Source organism: Maylandia zebra, linkage group LG22 (assembly GCF_041146795.1).
Source record: "Maylandia zebra isolate NMK-2024a linkage group LG22, Mzebra_GT3a, whole genome shotgun sequence".
NCBI classification, from domain to species: Eukaryota; Metazoa; Chordata; class Actinopteri; order Cichliformes; family Cichlidae; genus Maylandia; species Maylandia zebra.
In genome coordinates, this window is record NC_135187.1 from 22,273,027 (window position 1) to 22,288,516 (window position 15,490).

Sequence of the window (15,490 nt, forward strand, 5' to 3'; positions counted from 1 at the left end):
AACTAAGCCAAAAGAGGATGGACACTGGTGAGCAGAGAGAGCTTGCACATGCAGATTTGCACACGCTCAGACGTAAAACGCAGCCACAAACAAATCTGTTTTGCATACACGCATACGCATTCCTTCATGCCTTCCCTGGCTCCTGCAATGAAGAGATTTCTTTAAGAGCTGTCAGTCAATGCTGATCACCATGGAAGTGACTTGAGCTCACAACAAAGACCCTTAAGAGTTTCTCATAAGGCAAAAAAGAAAGGCACACAGAGCAAAACAACAAAGAAGAAGACAGAAACAGACAGCGCGAGATTTACTGGGAGACAGCATCAACACTTGCAAAGCAAGGAGATTGAGTGACTGAGCAAGTGAGATGCCACGCAGATGAAGATGGATTGAATGGATGTGATGGACAAATAAGGCAGAAACATGCTGTGATAAAGAGGTTGGGAGGCAGAATTGAGGGAGAGTTGGTAATAAGAGGAGAGTAGCTAGATAGAAAGGGGAAACAGATTTAACAAGCTTCTTACACCTATCCAATAATACCAAGATATATCTTTATATATGTATACACACCCATAATATGAAGTCAAGGTATAAAGATCTACACTGCTCATGTGTAAAACAAGCTTCCCTGAGTTTTCTCTGTGCATTTTAAAAGTCTGAAGACCTGTGTGGGTGGTGGAGGTTGGCCGAGGTGGCAAAGAAGCCAGAGGGAGCGTGGGACAGTGGGTCAAGAGGTGAGGGGGTCAACTGGTGCAAAGGGGGCTGGGGCAATGGGCCTGATGCTACGGGGCCAGATGGGAGTGTGGGCCTCGGGCAAAATGCCAGGCAGAAAGGCACTTGGGTGGGCTCACCGCCGGTCTGCTGGGAGAAAGGGCCATGTAGGGAGAGTCAAGGTCCAGAGGGTAAGGGTGGAGATACTCACTGGAGGACTTCCTAAAGCAAACTGAGCATCAAAGTAATCCATCCATGTAATGTTTTCAAAATGTGAAGCTCTAATAAAATCTTGACAACCGGACAATTTGTGCTGAGAAGAGAAGAGAAGAGAAGAGAAGAGAAGAGAAGAGAAGAGAAGAGAAGAGAAGAGAAGAGAAGAGAAGAGAAGAGAAGAGAAGAGAAGAGAAGAGAAGAGAAGAGAAGAGAAGAGTTGAGTTGAGTTGAGTTTATGCCCACAATAAACTGTTCGACATGAGGAATGCCACCCAGTCTGTCTGTCTTTCTCACGCACACACACAAACACTCCCAAATAAACAAACTGAACTCCTTCTCATACAGTTCACTGCCTATTTAGGTTTAGTCTAAAAACACTTTTCATCCCAGTTTTGAGTGAGAGGCACAACTGAGAGGCAGTCAAGCAGCTCCTTAAGACTCAGTGACAAAGTGAGAGAAAGCAGCACAGAGCAGTGACAGACAGAGTGAAAGGGAGAAAGAGAGGGGAGGTGGAGAGACAGTGAAAAAAGACAGAGGCCATCAGTGGAAGCGAAAAATATCCACAGAGAGCGTAAAAGAGCGAGACTTTTTTTGAAAAGAGGCTGAGATGACTGGAGAAAGTCAAAGTGAGGCAAAGGGAATTGGAGGCCAAGAAGGAGAAAGAGTGAAGCGCACTGCAGAAAAAAAGAAAAAGAAAAAAGCGAGTGAGTTAAAAAGAGATTACTTTCAGGTTCAGAGAAGCTCTTTCTGGCTGTTTACTGGCTGTCACTCAGTGCCTGGCTCCTAGGGGGAGGGACGGCTGGCTCTCATTGGTGTCATTCACCTGTCAATCGGCCTGACAAGGAGACCATAGGGCCTCATGTTGTGGTGCGGAAACTGTCTGTCAGCCACGCAGCAGCTGCATATGACATCATCCAAGATCAGGTTCGGAACATGGATAGAAAACTTTTGTCTGTGTGTGTGACAAAAAACACACACATGCATGTTATATTTCAAAAATGAGACTATGGAAATGACATGGCATCAACACCTTTCGATTCCTAAAAGCACACATACAGTTGTGTACCTCAGTGTACGCAGATCACTGAAACACAAAACTGGACTCCCTGTAGATTGTACCTCATGGCCTTGCCAATCCTCTGGCTGTCCTCCCCTCAAATTTGCACCCCAAAAGTCCTTGTTACTGGCAGGGTAACGACCCTGTGGCATCTGTGCACTAGAACACACACACACACACACATATGTTCATACGCAGGAAAAGCAGATTTGCGCATACACAATCATGGCTGCAATTAGGCACATGCATAAACACGCACAGCATAGATGAAGATCAGTGCACGAAAAGACTCTGTCTTGTTTACCTTGGCGCATACACACATGCACGCACACACACATAGCACAGAGATGTCTTGGCAACAAGACAGCACCCATCTGTTCAGAGCTAATTTAACATGGTCACTAAAACAAAGAGGACAAAGGCCCATCTTGTAAATAATGATGAAGTGGCTGTCAACTGGAAAACACTTCTGGCTCTTGTGTGTATGATTTACTTTATCCATCTCTATTGGTTTACACAGCACAAAGCAGCTCTTCTAGTAGATAAAGTAACGAGCTGTGGGCGCTTGCATTTTGCTCTCACTCATTCTCTGTGGGAAAAATCAGGGTCTGATTTGGATGTGAACACAGTGCGTGTCAATCACTGTCTTCTCATGATTATGCATGTGTTATAACAAGAGATCTCCAGTATATTGTGTAGTTTACATTAGTTTCATATTTCACAGTCAGGATGGTAAAAAGAAAATCAGCATAAAAATAACATATCTGCTTTTTTGTAATAGCTAAAATTTCCCAAACCTTAAAAAGCAGTGAAAATGAGCACCGTCTGTATGAAGAGCAACATCAAAGTACTACTTACTGCTTTATTTTGTAATGTTTACATTTGAAGTGCTGTGGAAAAGATTTTCACTCCAAAATCACTCCAAAATCTTCTATTTTTTGTGTGTATCTCATACTAAACTGTACCAGATCAAATATGAAAAAATGAAACAAAAAGTTGCAAATAATAAAGATATATAAAGGAAAATGATTATAAAAAAGCGTATCTGCCTGTGCAGAAATGTCCTCCCTCACCCCTCCTATTATTTAATAAATCAAACAACCCAAACACATTGATATTGATTGAAGATGGGCTGGACGCACCCAGACCTGATTACTACCAACCCTGTTCAATCAAATCAAGCAGTATGAGGTAAGCTGTAAGGTATCATGAATAACACACAATGTTGCAAAAAAAAAGAAAAGAAAAAGAAGATATCCGAGAAGAAAGAGGCAGAGGGTGAAAGGTTGCTGTTTCTGAAGCTCTGGGACTTCGCAGTTTTGCTCTGAGAGACATTATCTACAATTGGTGAAGACTTAGAACAATACTGACTGTTCCCAAACAAGACAGACCTACCAATATTCCTCTGAGAGCTTTGAGGTGACTCATGCAGTAGGTCACAAAACCTGCTCATTACTACAACTGTTCAAAGGGTATCAGGCATAAACAGATTCCCAAAATCAAATCCTCAATTTTACAAAAAGAGGTTTATGCAGCAGTCAAGCAAGCAGATAAGAGAACAGTCAGAGGAACAGAATGAGTCAAAGGGGGAGTTCTGCTCTCTGCCAAAAAATCCTGAAGGACATCAAGGTGTCAGTTTTGTAGCTGAAGACCAAACATGCATTGCTCTAAATAAATAGTTAAAAATAAACACATTTACTCAATGTTTATCAGATACTATACATTTGACTTGACGTCTACTTTACGCCATTAGGTACTAGATACTTAAACACACAAAAATACATACAAGATTATTACATGAAGTCTAATTAGCTTTGACAGATAAATGAGTTCAATTTGACACATTTTAAACCTTTAATAATAGTATACAGTGAAATCATATGCAGGATGGAGGCTTAGTTTATTGATATTTAAGAACTTGTTTCTGATAGTACTCCTGTACTGGTATATATAAGATTGTCAATATATGTTTAATAAAGGTTGTTTTACATTTTTGAAAAATTCTTATACTTGAAGTTAGGCAGCAGTATTCTCCATTTCAGGAGATTAGACTTGTGTTCACAAAGGCAGGCATGCTGCTCAGACACAGCAAACAGAGAATGGGAACTGTTGAACCGTACCACTGTGACAGCTATTATGACAGATGACTGTATCATCTCAAAGAGGAAATCCCTTTCTTTCCTCACATGTACTGTCTGAGAGCAAATTACTCTCTGGCTTGTGGCTGGTTTTCTATATTGGGGTCAAAAGGCAACAGTTTTAAAGGCTGTGGAGAAAAATCAAAGGAGGCACACTGAGGCAACGCAGATTAAAGAATAACATGTCTGGGTGACATTTTAGGGACTGTGTCAGCAAACGGTATCAGTTTATTATCTTTGTCAGCTTCGTTGTGTTGTAGTAAATCTTAAATATAAATTCCAGTCAAAGAATCTTCTAAATCATTAAATCTTTTTTACTGATCTTTGTGCAACCCTGCTGATCTTTGGTTCGCGCCGATCAAACCGAGGCATGCAGATGTTCTTTGATGAGATCAGCTCGCTCTTCTGAATATCCTCGCCTCTGCGATTTCTTCCCTGTTGACGGTTTAGTCCATTGGCAAAAGCACCCAGGAGGCTGCTCATACACCATGACAGCCCACAGATTCCTGGAGTGCCTAGCATGAACGCTTAGAGGGCTCCAAATGGTTGCTCATAGTTACATCTCACAAAAGCACTTCTTGCTGCTGATGTGTTGCTTTTATTAGTAAGCTATCGTCTTACCAAATCAAGATGATAGCTTTAAATTCGTACTCCTATGGTAATGTTTTATAGAGTAGGAAAAAAATTATACAGCGCAGACAAAACTGATTATTTCATGTGAGAACTGTTGAGTGGGAATGAAATGTTCGACCACAAATGCAAGCAAAGAGAAGTGAGCCATTTGTACTGGGTTTTTCTGCTCTTTTCTTCATTTCTTTTCTTTGCCTCATCTGTTTTTCCTCCTTGGATCTGCAGCTTAAAGTGATATTGTTATTCCAGATGGCTTGGTGCTATATGGAGAACAGACAAGAGGAATACTTCACTGAAAATATGAAAATATGTCAGCATGCGGACATCATTATGGCTGCCTAGATCATTTAAGCTCCTCTAAAATTACATCCAGGCATAGAGAAAAATAACAAATGTGTGTGTGCATGCATGAAGGATCAACGTGTATGCCTCTGCATTTGTACAGAACTTAGATGTGAAGATTTCAAACACATGTCTGCTTGTTTCTTAGAAACCTCAATGGTAAATCATATCTAGCACTAACCCAATTAACTTTACATCTGGTTTGGAAGCCTCAAACCAGGGACAGCATATATAAAAACACAAGACATACTGAGACACGCAGTCTCCAAGGCATTAACGAACTACAAGAGTGAAATAAATGTGTTACATTCCTTCTCCATTCACTGTTTTATTTCACTTGGATGTGGTGGAGGGGACCTAGACTACGTGTGGAGCTTGGTCTGTCCCTAAATCTGCCTCCGGTGTGTCCTGAAAGTGCCCCTGTGCCAAATAAGAAGCGTAAAGCATGCCCCGAGACATGGCCCACAACGACACCATGACAGCAAAGCTGTCAGCCCATGAGCCAATGCACTAAAACATGAATGCCGCCGAACTGTTCAGTTTTATAGCCTACAACTCCCAGTCACAAGCCCTCTAATGCCCCGTTTAACAAGCTGAAAATCCTCCATTTATTCGCTCTCCGTCTCTCTTTAGGAGCTCCTCCAATACCATTCACAAACAAAGTTGGGCTGAAACACACTCCATGAAGAGCATATACGGGAGCGTAAATGCTGTGAATATATGGCTGCCGTGTGCATGCTTGCATTTAACGTATGCACACAGTAGTGATTCTGAATTCAAGAAAAAAAACCCTTTGTATATCAGTTGCATCATTAAAACCGTAATGAAACCAGTACAAATGACTCAGTTTGAATAGTGGTGTGTAGTCTATGTGCAGCTAAGTGAATGAAAGCAGATGGACAAGAAATTGAGGAAGAAGGAAAAGGTCTAGAGACAGCAAAGTGGGGTTGAGAGATCTGTGAAGGATAGGGGCCACTGTCTCAGCACCCCCATCGTAAACCCTGCAGATACGATGGAGTCCTCATCAGCGTTACACTCTGCCGGTCACAGCTCTGTGAAACCAGCACCATGTCTGCAGCACATACACGTCCTTGCCTTCCCCCTCCCACATTGGTGTCACCCATGAAGGCCAAAGAGACACAGAGAGTGCTCTATCATGGATATTAGCTATGGGGATCAGATGCTTTAAACAAGAGAGGAGGGGTACGCTTTTGTAGGCTATCATGTAGCAACTGCAAATGAATATGTTTGAAGTTTTAGTCTCTATTTCATTTAATTTTTTTTCCTCCAAACTCCCCAACACCTTTCACCATTTTTATCCACTTCAATCATTTCCAGGTGTTTTAGTACAATTATGTTTTCATCATAGGTTTCATCACTTTCTATGGTTCGTTTCACTTTGCAGCATATCCTGTGGGGTCCTGTTTTTTTTGGGGGGGGTTTGCCGTTTCTGCGAGAAGAAGTTCGAATCAGTTTTGAATGCATCACACAAAGCAGCAGTGTAAGCACTGGATTAAGCTGATCTGGCCTGCTGCAGACAGGGCTGTGGTTATATTTTCCAGTGAGGTTTTGTTTGTGTGTTTGTTTTGCTATTTTTCCACCTCAAAATGCAGAGATTGGAAAGTGCAAACTATACTGTCTCAGTGGCCTAATGAAGCAGCGGTCTTGGAGCGAGGATCTTGGTTTTCGAGCCAAATTGTTTTTCCCCTTATAACACCAACTGTTTTCTTCTAGTCAAGCATGGAAAATCAAGGGGTCGTCATTATCATTAATATGTGCGCTTGCTAAACGCTGCTTCATATGCTTCATATAAGTCCCGGTCGATTTAAGGTTAATTCATGAAAGTTTAACTGAGTTTGTTCCAATGAACCCCCTCCCCCCAAAAAAATCTGCCGTTGGAAAACGTGTCATCAGAGGTGAAGGATTATAAAGGGAAAAAAAGAAACCAAACAAAAAATGGTCCGAATGGGGGCTGTAAAAGTTTTACTCTCTAAGGAGTTTGGGTATAGATTCCACATTGGATTCCACAATATTTAAGGATGACTAGCAACCCAAAACACACAGTCGATTTGCTGCCTTTACCATCGCACTTCTAAATGATTTTCTCTGACCGTGTGTTTATAGCTACGGGAGGACATGTTTATGTTTGACACCGTGACAGGACTAGAATCCTCAAGAGTGCTATGATGTGGACAGGAAACTCTGAATCTCTCACAAACATTGTACACATTTTCTCTCTCCCCACTCTAAAATAACAACTTTGACACGATCTGCGCCGTGTTGCCAGTAACTCGAGAGCAGCCCGCTAGAAAACGGAGAACTGAGGAATCTTGTGAAAGGGAGGCAGTCAGGGAACCAGGCCATGCTGGGGTGGGTAGAAATTGATGGGATGGATGGTATAAAGGGCCCACACACACAAGCTACTCAGTTTGTGGGACAGAACCAGGGTAAGATCCAGAAAACAAGAAAACAAGCATTTACCAAAGTCCCTTGCAGCTGGTAATGTGGTGGACCAGGACTTTTTGGTGGCAGTGGTTGGGTATAGCACAGGCACGAAATCCTACTCCCTTCTTATGGTCACAGAAGTGCAGTCAGGCCTCTGTAAACATCTGTCAGCCATTGGCTCCCTGGCCCGCCCTTCTTCTCCAGACCCCAGCAATTCAGCTTGACCTTTGACCCTTCAGCTGAAGAAAGAGCAACTGTGACTTTCTGCCAAAAACATAGCAAAGACTTCAGTTATTTGACATCTACCTCAAAGGGGAACACAGATTTAGCCGCATGGCTGTATATGGACAAATCAGTGTTATCAAAACAGTAATACTTGTTTGGCAAAACTCGCAGTGAAAGGAGGCTTAAGAGAGTGCAGCTGCACATTAGATGATTGCAGCAGAATGTGGCAGAAAGTGGAAACCCCTTAGGTTATTTAGTCTTTGCTGTGCATTATATACTTAAATCATGACAAAATGCCTCAGAATGTGTGTGTGTGTGTGTGCCAAGTACAACCACTACAGTATAATACATAGAATAATATTTTTGAATAATTAGTGTGAATGCTTGAAAAGCATTCACAGTATTGTTGTTGTAATCTTTATTATTATTATTATTATTATTATATTTTATTCTGTATTCCGTACGTTTTTTGTAATCCTACTCCTTCAAAACCGTTCAACTTAGAAAAACCATTCCAACACCGTTAGATTCCTATTCTTTTGGACAACACTGCTTCCATTTTTCATATTTTTAACATTTATATTTTTAATTTTATTCAACTTTATTCAACAAAAATTTATAATGTATTTCAATGGGGAGACCCTTCAAATCCTCATTCAACTTACTCATTTTTAAACTCTTACTACTTCCACATACATTGACATAGAGCCACCATTCAAACTTTAAAACGAAGACAAGACATTCAACTATTCAACTTGCATTTATCTTTTCAATATCTATTATACTTTTTCTTCAGTTCCAGTTTAAGTTTCATGATGTTTTTTCACCCGTTTCAGAGTTTATAATGGGTGTGTATGGGACGGAATGTTGGGGCTAGAGTGAGGCAGCTCAACTGCTAGAGTGAGAGGAGCAAAAAAAATAATCTTAAAATCTTTTTTAAAACTGCTGCTGTGTCCGCAGCGTTTGCTCTACAGGTATGATTTTACCCTCAAAACGTAGCCATGGCTGTCCTCTTTCATCCAATGTGTTTACTATTGTCCTAGGTGTTACGGTTCTCTCATAAATGTCACCAATGCACAGCCTCCTCCCTCCAACTCTTCCATAGACTCTAATGTTAAAATGGCTCAGAAGGTTCGTTTGAAAATCAGAAGAGCATGGTGTCTTTCCACTGTCACCACGTCCATATAATAAACTCCACAGACATGAAAACTGAGAATTTGGTAGACTAGACATTGCTGTCGCTCACAGTGAAAGAATTTTGTCAATACGACCTATACTTTTCATTTGGGAACGATTTGTTTCGGCCTGACTTTTCTGTTCATTTTAAGGAGCAAAAGTGAGGCGCATGTCTGTGTACGTGTGTATGGAGCCATTGGGTGCGGTCACTATAGCAACCAGGCTCACACCTGCCTGCTTAACGAGCTCTGCCTGCCACTGTACCAAGATTCATCTTAAGCACTTCTCTTTCAACTGCTGCTGTGTCCACAGTGTTACAGCCATCATTTTACCCTCAAAACGTCGCCATTATTGTTCTCTTTCCAACACAGTGTCTTTCAAAGCTCAGACATTTAAACTTTTTAAACTGTGTGGATCAAAGTGGAGGGATCACATTTTCTTCATTCAGTGATTCAAAGAATATGAACTTTTAATATTCATTCAGATGTTTTCTGACTCTAAATGTTCTTTTCTCATTTCTTAGGGTTTTCTAATTTACATTTAAAACATTTTCAGCTTTTTTCCAACTTCTGCTTCTGTGTAACCTTCAGCTTTTAGCAGTTCAGCACCTTTGTTTTCAGGTTAAATTTGGTTGTTTTTTGTTTTTTGTTTTTTTTTTAATTTCATTCAATATTTTTAACTCAAAATTCAGCAATTAATTCATTTCAGTGCATACATTCAGATTCAAGCATTCACACTGCAGTTTCTTCAGAAAATGCACTTTCTAGTATAATATTGTTTTTCCTCATTCCTTTTCAGTTAAGCAGTCAGTCCAACTAGTTAGATTTGCCTGTGGTTTGGACGGCCTGCTATCATCTCAGCCGCTCCCTTTCGTGGGATCCAGACCAGCACCATAGACCCGTGGACACAGACCAGAGCCTTCATCAACTCTCACACTCCCACCTCTCACTGGGGCCTCAGGTTTCCCCTCCATCCATCCCTCCCACCCTCTCTGCTTCCAGCAACCCCTACAGGCCTTTCTCCCTCTCTCCCCACATCAATTACAACCTTTCCCCGTTGCGCGAGCCCCCAGATCTATGACCCCAGGGGTTACAGAGTCTGAGAGGTCAGAAGTCATTCTCCCCACTGCGAACCCTGGCATCTCTCAGAAGATTCCGGCTCTCCGTCTGAAGCCCTGCGGCCATGCAGAGGCATACCCACATGACCCCCAGGGAGCCGAGGGAGACAGAGATACAACCCCATTCTAGTAAACAATGGTCTGTTCCAGTCAGTCTTGTCTCGCGAGCTAATTGATTCTCTGGAGAATTATTTTCATACACAGTTTTGAATGTCGAGGCCTCTCATCCATGGATCAACCAATGTTTTAGTTTTTCCTTTGTGCTTTTCAGTGGGAAAAGATGCTTAAAAAACCCACCATAACGTGATCACTTTCACTGTGACACGACTGTGGTCGCTCAGTTTCCCCATCATTTTGCTCTTTTCCCTCTCCGGTGTAATGAAATCACTCACAAAAGTGAGTCTGTGGTTCTAAAAATCTGTGATTATGAGAAAAAAATCATTGTACACATATTAGTTTCTGGGTATTGTATACGTTTTTGCTACCTTACACAGAAAACATCCCATTAAATTCAAAATAATTCCAATATATTAATTATACTGATTGTTAGCAAACCGTGGGAATCTCTATATGCTTCAAAAGCCTTCATATTTACCAGTAATTACCAAAGATATTGAAGACGATGGAGTGCTAAACTGATTCAGTGGTGAATCCCATAATGAATGGCCAACAATCAAAGGATGGAACACGCAGTCAGCCAGGTTAAACACCAAGTCGATGACTCAGGTTGCTTTGTTGACCACAGAGTTTTGACATGGAACTCGGCCTCACGGAGCAGAATTGTATTTCTGTCACAGTTCCCAGACCTTACAGTATCAATAGCAGACACATTATCTCTAATGGGAGAGTCAGAGGGTGGAGAGAAGAGGAGACAGGGAAAGAGCGAGAGAGAAAGAAAGAGAGACACAGACACTGTAAAACGACGGTATCTCTATTGATTAACTGGAAGAGGACCTCCACTCCACACTCTCCTGTCCAGACATATGGGGTAATAAGGACCACTCTTCTCCACAAACCACCCCCCTGCATCTCTTCTCCCTGCACCCCAGCTAGAAAGCCTTTTAATCAGCCCCGGGGGGAATACATGGATATGATATGGAAGAAAAGGATGGGAAGAAAGAGAGAGGAAAAGGAGACAGGGTGAGAGGAGTCCATTAGTGAAACAGACACAATAGCTACAGGAACAGAACCGACTGCAAGGCGGTTTCCTTCATGCACTGAAAAAGACAGAGGTGCACAACAGGCCTGAAAATAGCACACATCCTGTACGCTGGCACATGCATGATATACCACAGTATATCATGAATAATAAAAGCTTTACCCTATACGAGTTTCTTCTTTAATGCTACATTCGAATCTTGATAGTGCTGCACATGCAGGTACACTCTGGTTTTGTGCAACACACAGCTGAGCTGATATCGCTCCAGATTTTCCAGGTCACATCACAGAGGGCTGTTTTCATGCTCGGCCAGGGCCATTTTCCTCTGTTTATGTAGGGCCTTTCTGTTTTCTTTTCCAAGGAGAAGGATGCCAATCTCGCCGAGCCAGACTAACTTTATCAGAGCAGCCATCTCTGACTTTGACATCAAATCCACAACTGCTTCTCATGCTGAAAAAAACTGTCAGTGCCTCGCCCTGCTGCTGGCCCCTCAGCCTCTTGACTCTGGAGAGACTGGAAAGGAGGGAGGAGAGCGCAAGGGAGAAATCTGAATTAGTAGTTAAAGCAGTGATCAATTTGAACTGGGAGTGAAATGTAAAGTGATCATAATTATTTGTCCGTTCGATTAAACAGAAAGACTTATGCCATACTTCAATTAGTGAGCACAATGAGAAGTGAATTACCTACTGGCCAGGTGGAGGCAAAAATCTGGACTGCAGCGCCCTCACGTGGTCAACAATGCGCGGTCGTTTTTCTTCTCTTTCTTTCTTTTTAAAATAAATAAACACTGAATTTTATTTCATTGTAAATCAAATTTACAATACAATAAAACTGAATCAATGCACGTGGAAATAAACAGTTAGAATTATTGTGTCATGCACAGATAAGTGTGCCAATGACCAGTTGCAGCCCTATAATAATTTGAATAAGAGATTATTATATTGCCCGGGGTATAAAGCCTAAGCACCACTAACTTGGAGCATAACTCAGTCAGTTTCTGGAAGACCACTGGGTCACTGAACGTAGCAAAGAGCGCTCAGTCCAGCAGCACTAAAACAAAACCTGTACTGAAAAGGGAAAAGAAATAAACAGCTGGGTAGAGCAATGCATTTTTCATTATTACAACTTAATTTACAGAGAACAGACTGATGTAAAATTGCTTCCATATGTCCCCGCTGCGGGGCGCCACAGAGTCTGCCAGAAAAGCTATCATAATTTCCGAAGCGAGTTCCGCATTGTGATTGGCTAAGACGAACTGCAGGAGCTGGAGCGCTGAACCAATAGGAATGCGGGACTGTGATTCTTTCATTTGAGTGGCCAAACGTGGATGTCAATCAAGCAGCAACGAGCTCTGAAAGCAGAGAGCGGCCAGTCGGTTGTTTTGCTCTCTAGAGAGCAGACCTCCGCTACTGAGACCATCCAGGCACAATCACACACACACTCTACTGCATGACCACTGACACACACTGGACACATTCTATTGCATTTTCATTTAAGAAGTTCAAATAATAATAATAATAAAAATATATACTATTTTGTTATTGAAATAAATAAATATATTTAAATACTTAGTTGTACGATTAATTATCATTTAGACTATATCATGATCAATCGTTACTATTATTTTATCTCAATAAAACAAAAATCTCAAACACTGGCCGTTAATTAGACACATATTTATGGAATATTTTTAAAATTTTAGAAATAATTATCGTCACAATATACAAAGTCAGAAAAGTTTATGATGAAGGGGTTATTTTATTTGCTTCAGACATTTACTGAAAGATGAAATTTTTATTTTGAAATTATTATTTTGTGTATAATTGTATCGCCTTTTCAGTCATTTTATATATGAGCTGTTTTTAAATAGAAACGTTATGAGTTTTTTTATATAGGAAAAAAACATTTTACAATTATATATAAAGATATCTATCTATATATATCTACATCTATATATCTATATCTATCTATATATATATATATATATATATATATATATATATATATATATATATATATATACATATATATATATATATATATATATATATATATATATATATATATATATATATATATATATATATATATATATATATATATATATGTAGGGTCAGAGTAGTGATCTGTCCGCTTTGCTAATTAAACATTTTCATTAAATCTGTTGGGCCATTTAATCAAATGATCGGTATAGTCTGTGCTTGCATTGCTTACAATGTTCACACATTTTTCACAGACACAAAAAAGTGACTATCCAAATGTATTTTTTATGTTTTATATTTTTGCTGTGGTATTGTTAACTTGTAAATAAATAAATAAAACAAAATAAAATAAAGGCAACAAATCCTTTTAAAGGTTAAAAACGTAATATGAGATTTCATTTGTGAAGCGGCTTCAGCGTGGCCCGCACTCTGCATACACTAAAATCTGGCCAAGGTCACTGCAAAAACAATTACAAAACAATTACAACACCTCCCGTAAAACCTGAAAAAGAATGACAAAGTAGTCCGCTCAAGTCACCGCGAGTTCCCTCACGTTTCCCATGAGTCTTTGCGTGGACTAAATCGTGCGCACGCGCACTGATATCCCTCAGATCGCGTTTAATTCCACCAATCAGCGTCGTCCTCGGAGGAGCATGTGGGGGTGATTTAAGAGCTCTGCCCCAATAAAACTGTCAGAACTTCACAAAGTTGATTTAAATGTGTTTCACATCGTTATGAAAATACTCGCGGATTAATCAAATGACTGCACGCTGGCGTCAGATCAATTGGAGCAGATTACCATTCGCAGCTTCTTTAGGGAGACGTGATTTGGAGCGTTTAGATTCTCTACACATCCGGCCACCAAGTCGATCCGACAGCTGACATAAGATGGACAGCAAATGTCATATTAAGGGCCTTTTCTGATTTTTCTTCTTTCTTTTTGTTTGTTTGTTTTTCTTTTTGGATATTGATTTTTATTCTATATTCTGTGACTCCTACATCATTGAAGTAGATCCTGCAACAGTGTTGCAGCTGCATCCTCGGGGAAGTTTGATGTTGCCAATTTTCAGATAAGCCCACCATCGCACTTGTCTTCTAGATTTGTGTGTGTGTGTTCTGCAGGGGGAGTGAGGGGGAGGGAGGGTCGACTGTCTGCTGCTGGGAGAGAGCCCAGCTGACAGGCAGTGCGTGTTGAACTTGATGTGGTGGTGTTGAACTAGGCTTGTTAGAGAATGCGATTTTCTAGACTTCTTTGTGATGCAGCGCCACATAAAAATGTCTGTCCGGGGAAGATTTGCAAAAGGCTTACGGTGGGATTTTCATCCCACGGAAAACTCAATTACTTACAGCACCCACATTCAGACATAAACAAAGTACAGCAGTCTGCTGGTCTTTATACTGTACTACGCGATGGTCACCCAGGGGAAGGTGTTTACAGCGGATTCTTCGACAGCATGTTGTCGCTACTATTATTTATAGTGTGCTGTGAGTAACATATTGGTGCTACTCGTGCAGCTATGAAGGTCACGTCAATTAAAGGAATAGAATCTTAAATGAAATGATAACATTAAAAAACGCATCATCATTCAAAACTCTTGGTCTGTCATCATTTTATCAACTGACGTAAAATCAATACAAAAGAAACAACTGACTTTACAGAGTGTCACGTTCAGTCTTTGATTTAACTTCATAGACAAGTTTGCAGGTCTAATCAACCAGAATCTGCAAAATTTATGAGTCTTTAGTATCAATTACTGCATTTTAAGCAGTAAAACACATTCAAAATACTAATACACGTCGGTTAATTATTAATTACCACTGTTAGACACCAGGGGTCGCAAGTGTACCAGATGGTGGAGGATTACCAACTTTGTGTGGGACTGCAAAGCATATCCACTGTCTCACATAGACACTGGCCTACATTTTGATTAGCTGTAGCCAAAATATTTCAGTTTCAGACAAAAGAAAGGAAAATAAGTAGCTGAAGCAACAGTTCTTCTTACAGCAACTGTAAGAAGAACTCTCACACCAGAACACCACAACTCTCGCCCCAAATTGCTGAGGTCTGCTCACTCAGAAACAACTTTCACTTTTCACTTTCAGCACATTGATGTAAGTCTCACTCTACTTTGCAGTAGTTTTGGTTTTTACTTAATATAGGAATGTTTTGATCCCCCTTCAGGCTACCAATACTTTTGCACATATTTCACAGTTTTCCTCTGCAATACATAACAGTAAATATGTCATTGCTTGATTTAACATTTCTGTTCTGTTGCTTTAATTGAACTTAAGCCT